Source organism: Centroberyx affinis, unplaced genomic scaffold (assembly GCF_046629955.1).
Source record: "Centroberyx affinis isolate AG114_WGS23_722 - 3 ecotype Tasmania unplaced genomic scaffold, CSIRO-AGI_Caff_v1 ptg000398l_1, whole genome shotgun sequence".
Lineage (NCBI taxonomy): Eukaryota > Metazoa > Chordata > Actinopteri > Beryciformes > Berycidae > Centroberyx > Centroberyx affinis.
Genome location: NW_027279066.1, coordinates 587,269 through 601,705, shown reverse-complemented (window position 1 = coordinate 601,705; position 14,437 = coordinate 587,269). Strand labels below are relative to the sequence as shown.

The following is a 14,437-nucleotide window of genomic DNA, read 5'->3' as shown; positions in this document are numbered from 1 at the left end:
GCTTAGCTACTGTATCTCACCCCAGCAGTGGGCAGTCTTTTCCCAGCTGGGTTGGTGCCTGGAGGGGGGGTACTGTGGAGCCTAACCCCTCGTTCACCCACACTGTACCGGGCCTGTGGTTAGAGAGAGAGACAGGAGGGAGAGACAGAAAAGAGACAGAGAAGACAAAAGTGGGGAAGGAAATGAGACGGCGGGGCTTTAGTTTGCAAGGTACAAGCAGGGCATTTGTAAAGGAACATGTCAAGGGCCCCCCTTGTGAACCCTTCCCTCCGTCTCCCTTTCTCTGGGTCGCTCTGCTCTTCGCCTTACGCCCAGCACACGCGTGCAGGGGGAGGGGTAATGACATGAGACTTACACAGTGACTCTACACAGCGCCGCACTGGGGGAAGAATGGAGGTTAATGAGCTGACATCCCCTCCACCCTAAACACGCCTCCTCCCCATGCCCACCTCCCTACCCTCCTACACACACTGACACGCATACACACACTATACACAAACCCCCTACGAGACAGTGGGGCTGAATGCTGGCGTTGAGCCAAGGACTGAGAAGGAATCTCATGGAGCAACTGGTGGATACACACTGTCTCAATATCCAACCAGCTCTAAGCAATCCGCTGGTTATGAACAACTGTGAGAGTAGTGTAATTTAGTGTAATCTGTAATCCACAATATAAATATGGACAGCAAACACGAGCTCACACAGTTTCAAGCACATAGCATGGGAAACTTCAGTGAAAAAAGCACCGGTTTGACCACAAGTGTGAGCATCTTACCAAAGACACTGTACACAACTGTAGGCTTGCTAAGGACAAACGGTTCTTGCGCCCAGACCACAGACCAGGGCCTAAACACATCATGTTGTGGCCAATCCAATTATAGGGCATACAGTGAATAACCAATCAGGGCTTCAGAAGCTCCCCCGGAGTCACATGTTTTTTGTGGGTATATAGCATGTTAAATAAAACCTCAGTGGCCTTTAAGTTGCATCACCGGAAAACCAATGTGAAAAGGTGTCAATATCTAACGGTTAACAGTTCATCTGAGCCAAGGCACGCAGTGAGAAATGAAAGAAAGAGAGAGATAAAAAAAACAACAACGGGCAAAGCAGTATAGGTGTGAGGTATACCTTCATGAAAACGGCTATCTGAGGTTAAAAAAACAAGACGCAGGTGCACTCAGCATTGGCATAACGCAGATGTATTTGCTTGCCAATGAGGCATCCCAAGAGTGCTGGTGTGTATGTATGTGTGAGCCTTGGCTAGCCCAGCCTGGCTCAATGTAAAGCTCCATTACAACCCAGCAACCCCCCCCCCCCCCCCCCCCCCCGCCTTGGGAGAACAAGTGGATCAATCCAAAACCACTGGCATGGGAATACTGAATGTCTGAGAAAGACCGGACACAACCATCTTTCAACACGGGGTCCTCATCTCTACTTACACTGGAGATATTTCCATTTTTTTTAAAAATAAATTGTCACTGGAAGATATCCAGCTGTGATGGCCTTAATTGCCTCAAATAAAATGCATAAAAAATGTAAAAACCATGAACATCTATCACAAATAACAGAATATTACCAAATGCAGAAATAGAATTGATACAGCGCAGGGAAACACTTTCACTGAGCTTGAAAACAATGGAAGATGAATGGTTAGTCATTAGGGCCCATTGTGAATCTTTCGAGTGAGTAATTTGTAGGAACGCTTGTGCATTTTTAATACCCTTAAACTGAAGAGCCCTAAGAACACAAACTCCATAAAATAATAAGAGGGTGCATTTTTAATACCCTTAAACTGAAGAGCCCTAAGAACACAAACTCCATAAAATAATAAGAGGCGTTTCACCTTAGCACTATCCGAGCCTCTCAATTATTTACCACTAATGAATTGCCTGGGGCCATTTTCTTCCTAAGTACAATATCAACCATCCCAGAGAGACTGAATCAGCTCGCTCAAATACTTAAATACATTTACTCAATTATGCTCACTGTCCCTAATATGAAAGAGACAAGGAGATGTAAGCTTTCTTCTTCCCTGTGTTCTACATGCTCAGATTCAGCCTTCATATTTCAAGAAACACAGTATGCACAACAAAAGCACAGGCATATTTTTCTTTTGCTCAAGATAAAGATGAATTTGTCCTTAAATACCTATTCATTGAAAAAAATAGCAAGGAAATTCATGACTTTTTTCATCTTTTTGCAGCTGTGGTGTGGGAGGATATTCAATTAAAGGATGTTTGCTGTTTTTGTAGTGTCTAGCCTTGCTAACATGTACAGTACAGTGCTGTAGGCCTGTTGCCAGGCATCCAGCAGGCTCACACTTGGCAGGCCACCCAGCGGCTCTCGCTGTCGCCACACCGCTGATGAGTCTTTAGGGGCCTGTGGGGGAGCCTGACAGCAGAGTCTGGAGAATCACACCCGCAACCTCGCTGTAACACCAGCTCCCAAGACAGTAACCATCACAGGAACCTAAATATAAGCACTGGTGAGAGTCCCGAGTGGAGCCGTGGAGACACAGTGATAATACCAGAGGGCATATTACAGGATGGTCTCTCTAACCGCTGGGCCAAGCTGCATTCCTGTGCACAGCATCATCATCAGCCCCACTGTGATTCCTGCAATACAAACCTGTAGAATGACACATTTGCCATCTAAAGGAAACTGACTGCAGGGATATAACACACCGATATAAGTCTATGGTATGCAGGGCAGAAAGGTATTGACAAAAAATCGAATTGCGATTATTTGACAGAACATTGCAATTGCAATTTAAACTGCGATTCACATCTTAACAAGTTTTTCTTGTCATACATTTTTTAGAACTCTAAAATTGTTCAAGGAAAAGTGATTTTGTTAAAAAATAAATAGATGTCAGTGTGCAGGATTTACTGAGTTTGAGTATGATGAAAGGTTTTGTACTTGATTCATGGGCCAAAGATTACCTGCAGCTCTAAAACACCTTGTATAGAAGTCCATTTTTAATTGCAGCTTTCATACACCATATTGCGATTTTTTTTTTTTTTTCCATTAATTGTTCAGCTCTAACGGTACGGTACCAGTTGAAATGACACGATCACAATGTGGTGTAATTCTGTGTATAAAAGCCTTCATCCGCTGGTTTCAATATTCCAAACGCCAACAGAGTGAGTACAACGCCGCAGTCGCCTAAAGATATTTCACAGCAGAGTCTCTGCTAAGTGCAGGGAAATGTAGAATGACCTTCTATGGTATATAAACCCATCATCTAAGTGAGTGCAAATAGCTTCTACCATCTGTTAGCTACCTCTATAGGGGACAACTTCATACTGGGGAAAAAGCATGTGCACGTGTGTGTGTATGTGCTTGTGTCTACTAGCTCTGCCCACTTTTGATTATGCTCATATTTAGTCATTTTGAAAAAGAAAAACTATACGAATTCAGTCTATTCCTCGTTCTTTATGCTTCCTTGTTGTTCCTTGTACTTACCTGAGATGATGGGGTTATATTTGATATATTAAATATTCACTCATTTTACTGTTTACACGTATTGTGAACACTGGATAAGCTCTGGATAAGTGTCAGCACAATGCCTAAATGTAATGTAAATGTACTAAGCGTGTGTACTGATGCGTTTGCCAGTGCGGCCATGCGTTTGTTTGCCTCCTTTTTGTGTCGTGTGTGCATGTGTGTGTATGTGCGCACGAGCGTGTGCGCTTGTTTACAAATGCGCATATTTGGCAGTGTGCTGTCCACTCAAAGTAATTCACAGAACCGCTATGAAAACATTCAACTCTATCCTCATCATCTACATCATTATCACCATTCAATCAGAAATATTTCACAAGCTTGATCCATCCGATGCGTAGCAGGCCAGTTCAGAGTTGACTAGCTTTAGTCAATTCCATGCTGTGGGGATGTAATCATTGGTCTTTGCCGTAACTACGCCACAGCGAAATTAAAGTGCAAAGGATCCCGTTCCTAGACAGCTGGTAGTTGTAAATTCCTATCAGGGAATAAAAAGAGGGAGGGAGGGAGAGACATTGAAAGAAAACATATACTGTTTTCATTTCAACTGCTTTAGGGATTAAGGCTTGGGGCTCTAGAAAAAACTGCATTAAAATAATCCACCATTTGCATGTTTTATCTCACAAAGGAAGCTCACATAGACACACATATCCACACCAACCCCCACTCTCTCCCTCCCTCCTCCCTCCTTCTCCTCCTCTTGCCCCTCCCCCAATCTGGGTGAACACACACATACAAAAACACACACAAACACACACACACATACACACGTAACACATATACACACTGTCATCATTAAGCACGCACATATACACACACACACACACACACACAGATCAACCTGCTGCCATCTGCTCTGCGTGCTCAGTACAATCCTCGCAGAATACATTATTCACTACAATACATCACATCACATTCCCTCAATGTCATAGCCTTGTGCCGGGGAAGAGAGAGAGAGAGAAAGGAGAAGAGCGATGAGCAAAACAGCTATTGTACTCTCCAGGCAGAAAGAGAGAAACGGAGAGAGAGAGAGGGAAAGGGAGAGAGAGAGAGAGGGGAGATTTGGCCCGTTATATGGTACAGTGGCAGGGAAAATTAAAGACAGTTTGATTTGGCTTTTAGGTGAAACAAGGTTGTCAGCGAAGCTTGTACCAGTTACAGCTACCAGGGTAGATTAAAATCACTGACAAGGAGGCTAGTGTATGAAAGTGTAGGATAACAATGGTCGAGAGATAAAGACATAAATACAAAGAAGCATACAGAGCACATAGGTTTGTTTACATGTGAAAGTGTGTCCCTAACTGTTTTCCATTGTGTGGGTATAGTGTGAGCGTGTGTGTGTGTGTGTGTGTGTCCCTGCTGTGTGGTGGCACAGCAAAGGGAACCAACAGCTGGCTGGCCCACACTTGACTACGTATTGACCTGCTTTGCATTCACCTGTTATTCAGCCGAACCTAATGTTTCCACTTGATGGCTCTAGTGCAGCTGAGCTGCAATTAACCCTGCTGTGAGTGCAAGGCAAGCAAGTCTTAAGTAATTTGTCAAAGTAGTTTGTCGAACTTTGCTAAATGTCATTCTCCTTAATCCTGTAAAATGGATATTTTTCTTTCATTAACTTCCATACTATGAGGCACTTAGAATAAACTTTTACCCAGCGGAAGACTTCCAACACTTCTAACATTTACCTGTAAATACATGTCTCCAGTCCCACAGCACTTATATGTTATCTTTACAGTCTTAAGGTTTTCAACAGGATGCAGGTGATCTCCTCACTGCAGATAATTTGCCTTTGAAAAAGTAATTTGCCTGTCTAAACACCCATTTGAATGGGAAAAAGCGCTGCTGCGTCAGATGCTTCCCTTCTCTCCGCTCCACTCCTCGTCACCACCTCTCCTTTTTTCCCACCCTCCTCTCCCCCTCCCTCCTCCTTTCCCAGATGCTCTCTCGGCTCTTGTCTGTGTTTGGGCTGCGACTGCGAGGGGTCACCGCCTGCCTTGTTCTCACACGTGGAGCATGTGTGTGTGTGTGTGTGTGCGTGTGTGTGTGTGTGTGTGTGAGAGAGCGAGAGAACGTGTGTGAGAGAGAGCACACACTGTGTCTGTCAGAGAAAAGGAAGTGTACAAGTGCGTGAATTTATCCCGGTGTCTGTGCGTTTGAGTCTGAGTGCCTTTCCCAGTGTGTGTGTGTGTGTGTGTCTGAGTGTGTTTCAAAGTGTTTGCACATGTGTGTGTGTGTGTGTGTGTGCGCGCGTGTGTGCCTTGCTAGCTCAGTGCCAGGTCTCTCTAATGAGTCTGTCAGGCGCTGTTAGCGACGGCGTGCTCCCCTGGCTCAGCGCACTCCTACAGACACACTGTGATTAGCCGGGCCAACGGCACGCCACTGGGCCAGATTAAACACTCACCACGCCGCCAGGGAACACATACACACACACGCACGCACGCACACACACACACACACACACACGCACAGATACTCAGCACAGCACACATTAGAGCAAGCCCCGCGCTCACTAGCACCAAGTACTGAGCACACACACACACACACACAGTTTCATCATCATCGTGCCTATTAGCCTGCTCTGATACAGTAACACACACTTGCCCTCCAGAGCCAAGAAAGGTGCTAATGCCACTGGTGTTGAAAATTCATGTGAAATATACAGCGCCGGAGCAAGACTCACTGCACATTTCAATAGAGCAACATTCAGCTAAATCTCTTAGCGCTATGAAATAAAATCCACGTGGAAAATCTTGCGCGCTTAAACAAAAACGCAAATATTTCATGAATCTATACCGTCTAGAAATCTGCCGCACGCGTGTCCTCCTTTATTGAATTCCTGTCTCCCACTAATCTTGAACATCATTCAGAATTAAGGCCACCCCTTCTGGCTCTAACAGCTTTCAACATCTTCATTAAAGCGACATGATTCACTAATTACAGGTAATTACCCTTTAATGAGCGGCCCAGATGAATGAGGAGATATGCAGAGGAGGACAGGCCTGAGGACACATCGTTTTTCATTCCTCAAGGGCCAAGTAGTCGCGGCAGCTCTGTCTGGGAGTTACGGCCTTGACCGTAAGACCCATTGATGACTGAGCGAAGAGACGGCGTTCTGCTTAGCGGAGGCTGACTTGGCTGACACTTATAGTTACCCTTAACCGGTGAGATTTGTAACACTTTCAAGGTGGCAATGGATGGAGGTGAGCAGCTTTTCTGACCGTGAACGGCTAGGTGTAGGTGGCGCAGGATTTTAGCTCAAGGGGATTGGAGTTCATTGTTCCTTCGTTGGCTAAACAGAGAGTAAAAAAAAAACCCACTGACAATCTCATTTTTTTTTCTCACCCTCTCTGTCTCTCTCTCGGAAACGGTGCGAGCAAAAATGAGATTGATCTAAAAACTTGCCAACATTAAAGGGTAAAGTTTCTTATCTCAGGCCTGCAGAAGAAAGTCCCTACAAGAAGCCACTATCCACCAACTTCCCCCTCTTTCTGGCTCTTTCCCTCCCCCTCGTTCTCTCTCTCTCTCTCTCTCTCTCTCTCTCGTGCCAAGTGGCCTATTTTTACTCCTCTGCGTGGCATCTCAGGGTTTTCCTTGTCACCACCACGTTTCCTGTCATCGGTGTGTTGGTACAGTGCAGTTACTGAAGAGGCCCTGACCCAGTCTCTCTAACTGTCTCTCTCTCTGATGTGGTCACAGATCTTTGTCTTTGTGTTCAAGGCACTGTAGCCCTAAACATCTTTTGTCACCTTGTCCACCTTCAGCTCATGCTTAAAGAAATGCATTCACTTCATTTACATGGTGTTGCCATGCATTTCCAAAACTGGCCAAACAAGCCACATAGATAAAGACTCAAGCCAAAAATATCTGAAATATTTCTCAATTAATTTTCTTCAGTTTGCCCGCCTTTAATCCAGGGCCCCTGGGATTAGGATATTACAGAAATAACCCTTTGTTTACAATACGCTAATCCAATCAAAATAAAGTTCATTCAATTTGTGCCCTAACAGTGACCGCCCCACCCCCACCCCCCACCCTCTAAAGCATATTTATCATGATGCCATATGCCCCAACACAACACTGCCTCTTTTCTCCAGCTGCAATGTGCAGAATGTGATATACTCTACTGTGTGGCACAATGGAGTAATTGTGTTTTTTTCCCTTGAGGGAAAATATGAGGGGGAAGAGGAGAAATATCAGTGCAGGATGTATGCTTTGCAGCCTCACAAGACTCTCCAGTTGTGAGTGAAGGCAACTCGTTGTGCAGATATAAATGAACAACTTGATTTCTATGTTGTGGGTACGTTGCCTGACCTCTAATATAGCAGGCTTTAGTGGCTTTCTTAGCTTTTTTAACGTCAAGCTGTATCATGTTTTTCGCAGCGCTTTACTACAACGGCCTTTAATGACTTTTCTCTCTGCAGGGCAAAAACAGTATATAAGGTCTATATATTTCAAAACCATCCCCAAATAGGTTCCAGATGTATATGAGTGGGTGAAATTCTTTTATGAAAGAAAAATATACGTTTGGACTTAAAATGATAAACAATGAAATGCCAATAGACTGCACGACGTTAACTGTCCTCTTTGTACTGTACCTCTGGTGTAGCGTGACGCACAGTGCCTCTTTTGTTCTGCCACTCATTGCTTATGTTACTGTAGAGCACTAATGCACACAGATCGATAGCATACTTTCCATTTCAACACAACGAGCTGATGTACGGACACACAGTTGGAATTGATCCCGCCCTGTCAACACAAAGTTTTAGGCCAGTATGTCTTTTTCTGCCTCAAGTTTGTTGGAAGAAAAAAAAAAACTTGACTGCTGCTGCGAAATAAATGCCTTTTAAATAAATGGCTTTTTCGCAGAGTGTTTAGAATCTCAGGCTGTGTTCAAACCCCTTTGTAGCTTGACTTTGACATCTCTGTTTTACACAATGAATCACTAGAGCCTTGATGATGATGTAAGGCAAGGTGGGTGGGAAACGATGTAGCAGGCATAGACGCAACACATGAAGATCAAAACCGAACATCTGGCCCATTCAACATAAATCGATTTTAAACTGTTCTGTCAATTCCAACTGCCTTCTCTTGTACATTGTAGATATTTTATGATGGAAAAAAACATCATACTGGCTCAAATAAAACTATTCTGAAACAGCTATAAAGTCATAACGGCCATAAAACATGTTAATACGCCAATAAAACGATCGGTCCGAAATGTAAAGAAATCAAAAAACAAACAATGCATGTCGCCTGTTGGTCTTGAACAAACAAACCCCAGAAAATCAATTTCCTCCCCCACAGGATGTCCACCGCATGCTAGCAAGTTTTACGACCACCGCTGAAAGGTGTAAAAACACCAAGCGTGTTTCAACCGAGCAAAAGTATCAATCTGCACTTCTAACGAGCTCACAGTACAAGGTGCACACAGTCTGAAAAGAGTCTCAAACTACTACTGCCGTGAAGTTTGAAAACAGGAACTGGCTGGTCTAACTCAAACAAGCCATTGTGTATGATATGTGACTGTACAACAAGAGTTGACTGATTTAAGGGATACTTGGTCATTTTTAATCTCAAGCTTGCAGCAAGATGTGCCCCAGCGTTTCAATAAAGAATGCAAACAATGCTAACAGCAGTCTTTATAGCGATCTATTTCAGGGAAACTATTTCTCACATAATGTGACAAGGTACTGGTGAGGGAAAGCACCTAGCTAAAATTGAAAATGTCAAAATATCCCTTTTAGACTGACAAGTTGCCGTGGGCTATACAGCATGTCATTACACCTTAGACATTGACCTTTGTCTGTTTAGACCTCTGATCCTCCTTCTAAACTGCTGTCAAGGGCAGAATCCGGAAAACAACACTGGGAAATGGAAGTCCATAATATTAGATCTGAATATGCTCTTTCTTAGCTATCGGCCTCACAAGTCTTTTCAGATGATAGCATATTGTAGGTGGCAACTCTTTTAAGTTCTGTGAAGCTCTCACCCCCACAACGAAGGCATTACAGTAGATGCTTCTAAAACCAAGATAAAATGTTTTCAACAATACACAGCTCTTCCTGGTTCGATGAGCCAAACCATCAGCTTCTGTGAAAGAGACAGGGTGTGTAAGAGAGAGGCAGAGGGGGAGAGAGAGAGAGAGAGAGAGAGAGAGAGAGAGAGAGAGAGAGAGCACTAATCTCATTACCTTCTCTTCCTGGCAAGAGAGAATATTCATTTCTCTGTGGCAACCGGCGGGAGGGTGACGAAGAAAAAATTCAATCGCACATCCCACCATTTCATTTTCCATGTAATTAAATCAGTTAAATGTTATAAAAACATGTAAACTCCGTCAATGACTTTGAGCTATTTGCATTTTTAATCAGGCCAGATTAATTCTAATAAGCGAGTTGGGCTAAGGCGATGACGGAGCAGGCCTATTGTGTGTCTGTCACACTCATTTAATTCTGTCATTACGTCCCATATCCTATTATGATAATTGGCCTTTTATTCTCAATCAACAACCAGCCAAGGCTATTAAGTCATAATCTCTGACTAGTGCACTTTTCACCTTAAACATATTAAGAGTTTGCAACCATAAAAACCACAATAGTCAGATAAAAGAAGGGAAAATGCAAAAACAGCACAATGGTCTTATCCCACCAGGCTACCTGCTGCAAATGGAAAAGGACTGTCAAGGAGCTGTATGGTGACACATGGAATAGGGCGTAAAGCAAACACATTAGACTGTGGAAATGGGTATCACCATTGCTCCCTAGCAAGGTAACTATGCAGAGAAGAGCAATGTATCTGATGTGTTCAGCCATTTCCTCTCCCCCCTCTCCTGGGAGTCATTCGAAAAGTAAATCTCAGAAGGAACAGGGCCTGCTATTTGATTGGAAGACACTGCTGCGAGCAAATAGTGGAAGCGTTAACAGATTACAGCCAGGCAGACCTGCAGTACATGTCTCAGGCCAAAGACCATGCTAGCATGAATGAGAATAGCAGTCATAATCTGAATCACGCGCAGCCTGGCAAGACCTAGACAAATAACAGATTGCTGTATCAAAAACACATCATCTTTGCAAGTATCTTTGCAATCTTTACATTGATTCAAGTTCTGTCTGAGTTCTGTGGTCAAAATAATCATTTGTCATAACATTTATTACAGATTGGAGTTTTAGTTATATAAACAAGAATGAGTTAAACCTCAATGGGTGGAGCCAAACAACCATAGTTTTTCAAAGCAAAAGTTATATAACTGGCAAAATTGAATGGCAAAGAAGGAACTCTAGTCAAAATATAAAATATATAATTGTCAATGACTTCTTTTTAGCATTCATTCATGACATTCATTATCTTGGAAGGCAGCAGGTTAGGCTGTGTAAGCTAATAGCTATAGCTTGCAACTATGGTTTGAACTTGGAAGGTCAGCTAGGCTAACTAGCTAACCCTGCTAACTAGCAAACTTATAAATTGTATTTTTTCAGTTAGTAGCACTAAGCTTCATAATGTTCTCTAGCCTACCTCCTCTATTACCTCTTGCCTTTCACTGGGCTTCAGTCTCACTTAGCCAGAAAACTGTGGTTCTTTGAGGTTTAACTCAACCAATGAGATTATTTCTGCCTACAAGAAATATTTGTATGACTAAAACTCCAACTTGCATATTTATTTGTGGACCGTGTATCTGTCATGATCTAAGTTCATTATCACGCTCTGTGTTTCTATGAGGTACCCACAATTGGAAAAAAAAATCTACATCCTAATTCTGTTTTGCATAGCAGCAAACAAGTGCCAATGGTGCTCCTAAATTGCAGCCTCAGCAGCTTGACCAAAGAAAGGAACTCACATCTATAACTGCCATGGCGCAATAAGTGTTTTGTCCTCATTGCCCTCATGTGAAGAAGTGGGACAGAGAATGCCAGCCACTAACATCACTAGTCTAACTGTGGTGTCAAATATGTAGTCAGGGACATTTTCAAGTCACAGTGTTAATAGTTATGTGGTATTTCTTTGAAATAGTCGAACAGGAAATGTACTTTCAGCCTTTAAAGCACCACAATGACGTTATCTTGCAACCACAATCTAATTGTAATGTTAATGCTTTTTCACAAGAGAGTAATCAAATGTACCGTGCATATTCGGGGAAAAAGGAAATTGGGAAGAAAAGGATGAACGCCACCAGCTTTTATAGACTTTATCAGTATGAATGATGTTCCTAGAATCACATTCAAACATAATCTAGGACTTGCATTAGTTTTGTGGGAATGATTAACACCAAAATGAACAGCATGGCTGCCAGGCTTTCAGTGTTGCATTATCACAATTAACCCCAACTGAAGTAACAAGGTCAGGTTTCAGTCTAAATAAAACATCTTATTGAAGCACTAAAGTACAAGGTCCCTTTGTGTCTTCAGCAGTCTGGTTAATCAGTCATGTCTTTTAACACTGTGTTATGGTTTAATTTACCTCTGCCTTAACATAATACAATACTGCAACCACATTTGCAACCAATCTTCTCAAGATTCATTCTTTACAGAGGATATTTTTCAGGCTGGACTGGACACTGAACACCACTCTTTCATCAAGGGTAAATACATATAAGGGTATGCATACAGGTATATATGTATGTACAATCAAATGTAATACATACCCACACATACATACATACATACTATCAACCCCACTTTTTTTTTTTATTAATTGTACTGTATTTTCTGTATTTTCCTTGCAATGCCATTCTCTTCCTTGTTGAGATTTGTTGCCATTTGTTTTTCCATCATCTTGATTTTTTTGTTTTTATTAGTTTTTTCAGTTTCTTTTCTGTGTTCTATTATTTTTATATGTGCAATTAAACTGATTTTACAGGTCTGTTTCACTTCAATGTTTAAAAATATATATACCAAAAAAAAGTCCTTACACAGCTTCTTTGAACATTTTAAACTCAGGTTTATCTGTGACATACAGTAAGGCCTTATGTCAAAAGCCTACTCAGCCGATAAGAGAGTGAAAATATGTCTTCAGTTCAATAACTCAAAACATATGCTGGTTTGAGTCCTAAGTGTCTAAATGCCACTGCTTGTCCACAGGGGTACTTCAAGGGTCAGTGCTTGGACCCCTTCTCTTTTCAATATACACCACCTCACTTGATGCAGTCATCTGCTCACATGACTTCTCATACCATTCTTATGCTGACGATACCCAGCTCCTCCTATCATTCCCGCCAGACGACCCCACAGTCTCGGCACGGATATCAGCATGCCTCGCCGTTATCTCGGCATGGATGAAGGAACGCCACCTTTAGCTTAACCTGTCAAAGACTGAGCTCCTTGTCATCCCAGCCAGTCCCTATATACAACAACAGATCAGTATCCAGCTCGAATCAGCTCAGCTCATTCCCGCAAAGTCTGCCAGAAACTTGAGTGTCATGATTGATGACCAACTAACCTTCAAGGAGCATGTGGCTTCTGTTGCTCGGTCATGCCGATTTCCCCTGTACAACATCAGGAAGATCAGACCCTACCTGTCTGAGCATGCAGCACAACTCCTAGTACAGGCTCTTGTAATATCACGCCTTGACTACTGCAACTCCTTACTGGCAGGGCTCCCGTCATGTACGCTCAAACCTCTGCAGATGATCCAGAACTTGGTGGCGCGTCTGGTCTTCAACCGGCCCCAAAAGAGCACACGTCACTCCACTGTTCATGTCCCTCCACTGGCTCCCAGTTGCTGCTCGCATCAATTTCAAGTCCTTGATGCTCGCCTACAAAGCAGCAACCAAAACGGCTCCTACCTACCTGAACTCCCTCATTCAGGTCTACGCTCCCTCCCGCCCACTACGCTCTGCCAAGAAACGGCGCCTGGTGCTGCCACCACAACAAGGCCCGAAGTCTCTAGCCAGACTCTTCTCTTCTTCTGTGGTTCCTCGGTGGTGGAACGAGTTACCAAACTCCATTTGATCCGCAGAGTCCCTCTCAATCTTTAAGAAAAGGCTAAAGACCCAGCTCTTTAGTGAACACCTTCTCACCTGATGGACTGTGTAATCCAAAAAAAAAACCCTCTTTATCTGCCTCTATGCATTGCCTCTATGCACTGCCTCGTAGCACCTATGTCCTGTAGGACCAGAACTTAGCTTTATGGCACTTACTCTCGTTGTTCTCTCAAGACTAGATCCTTGCTTGTGTTGTATTAAAATCTCATATGTACGTCGCTTTGGATAAAAGCGTCTGCCAAATGGGAAATTGTAAATTGTACATAAGCAGAGCCAGGAAGGTGGAGGGGGGCGGTGGAGGGGGGGGGGGGGAGGGGGGTTGGGAGGCTTTGCTTCAACAGGGGGCACCATGCTGCAGTTGAAGGTTGAAGCTTTAATGCTCGCACTCTCTTGTTTGCTGCTCTCCTCTCAGCAAAACGCTTGTGCAGTCATCTCACTCATATTCTTAACTCTGAAAAACGATCACTAAATTTAGCCGTGGAGAGCAGCAAGCTGTCAGTGCTGATTCAGCTGGACAGGTATAGTGAAAGTGTATTAATTTTCTCGTAAGAGAGGAAAGTGCTTTTCGACGTTTCAATACCCCCCACTTTGCTTATATCCCTGTGCATTAATGTCTTTTTCAGAAGACTTTTTTTTTTCTTTTTTCTCTTTGGAGGAAAATCCCTGATTTTCCCCGGCCCCTACACACAAATGCCGACAAGCCCATATATGTATGGCAGATGAAACAAACCAACATGTGTACAGTTGTCTTATCAAACTGAGAAAGCCACAGTTTCTCAACTCTCACTCACTAATGTAATGAGTAAGTTTTCAGTCAGGTGTCTAGTTTCAGTACACAGCCGTTTCAGTAATCACACTCCCACAAGCAATTTCACTTCTAGCACTCTTAAGACTTAATAAACCTTTTCATTTCACGGTAAGACCTTATGAAGGTGCCTTATGGCCTCACAATTTACATTT

General features: G+C 43.1%; 1 pseudogene; it reads right to left on the bottom strand.

Moving 5' to 3' along the window:
- LOC139641745 (TOX high mobility group box family member 2-like) overlaps positions 1–14,437 on the bottom strand; it is a 75,178-nt pseudogene that overhangs the window by 47,162 nt on the left and 13,579 nt on the right.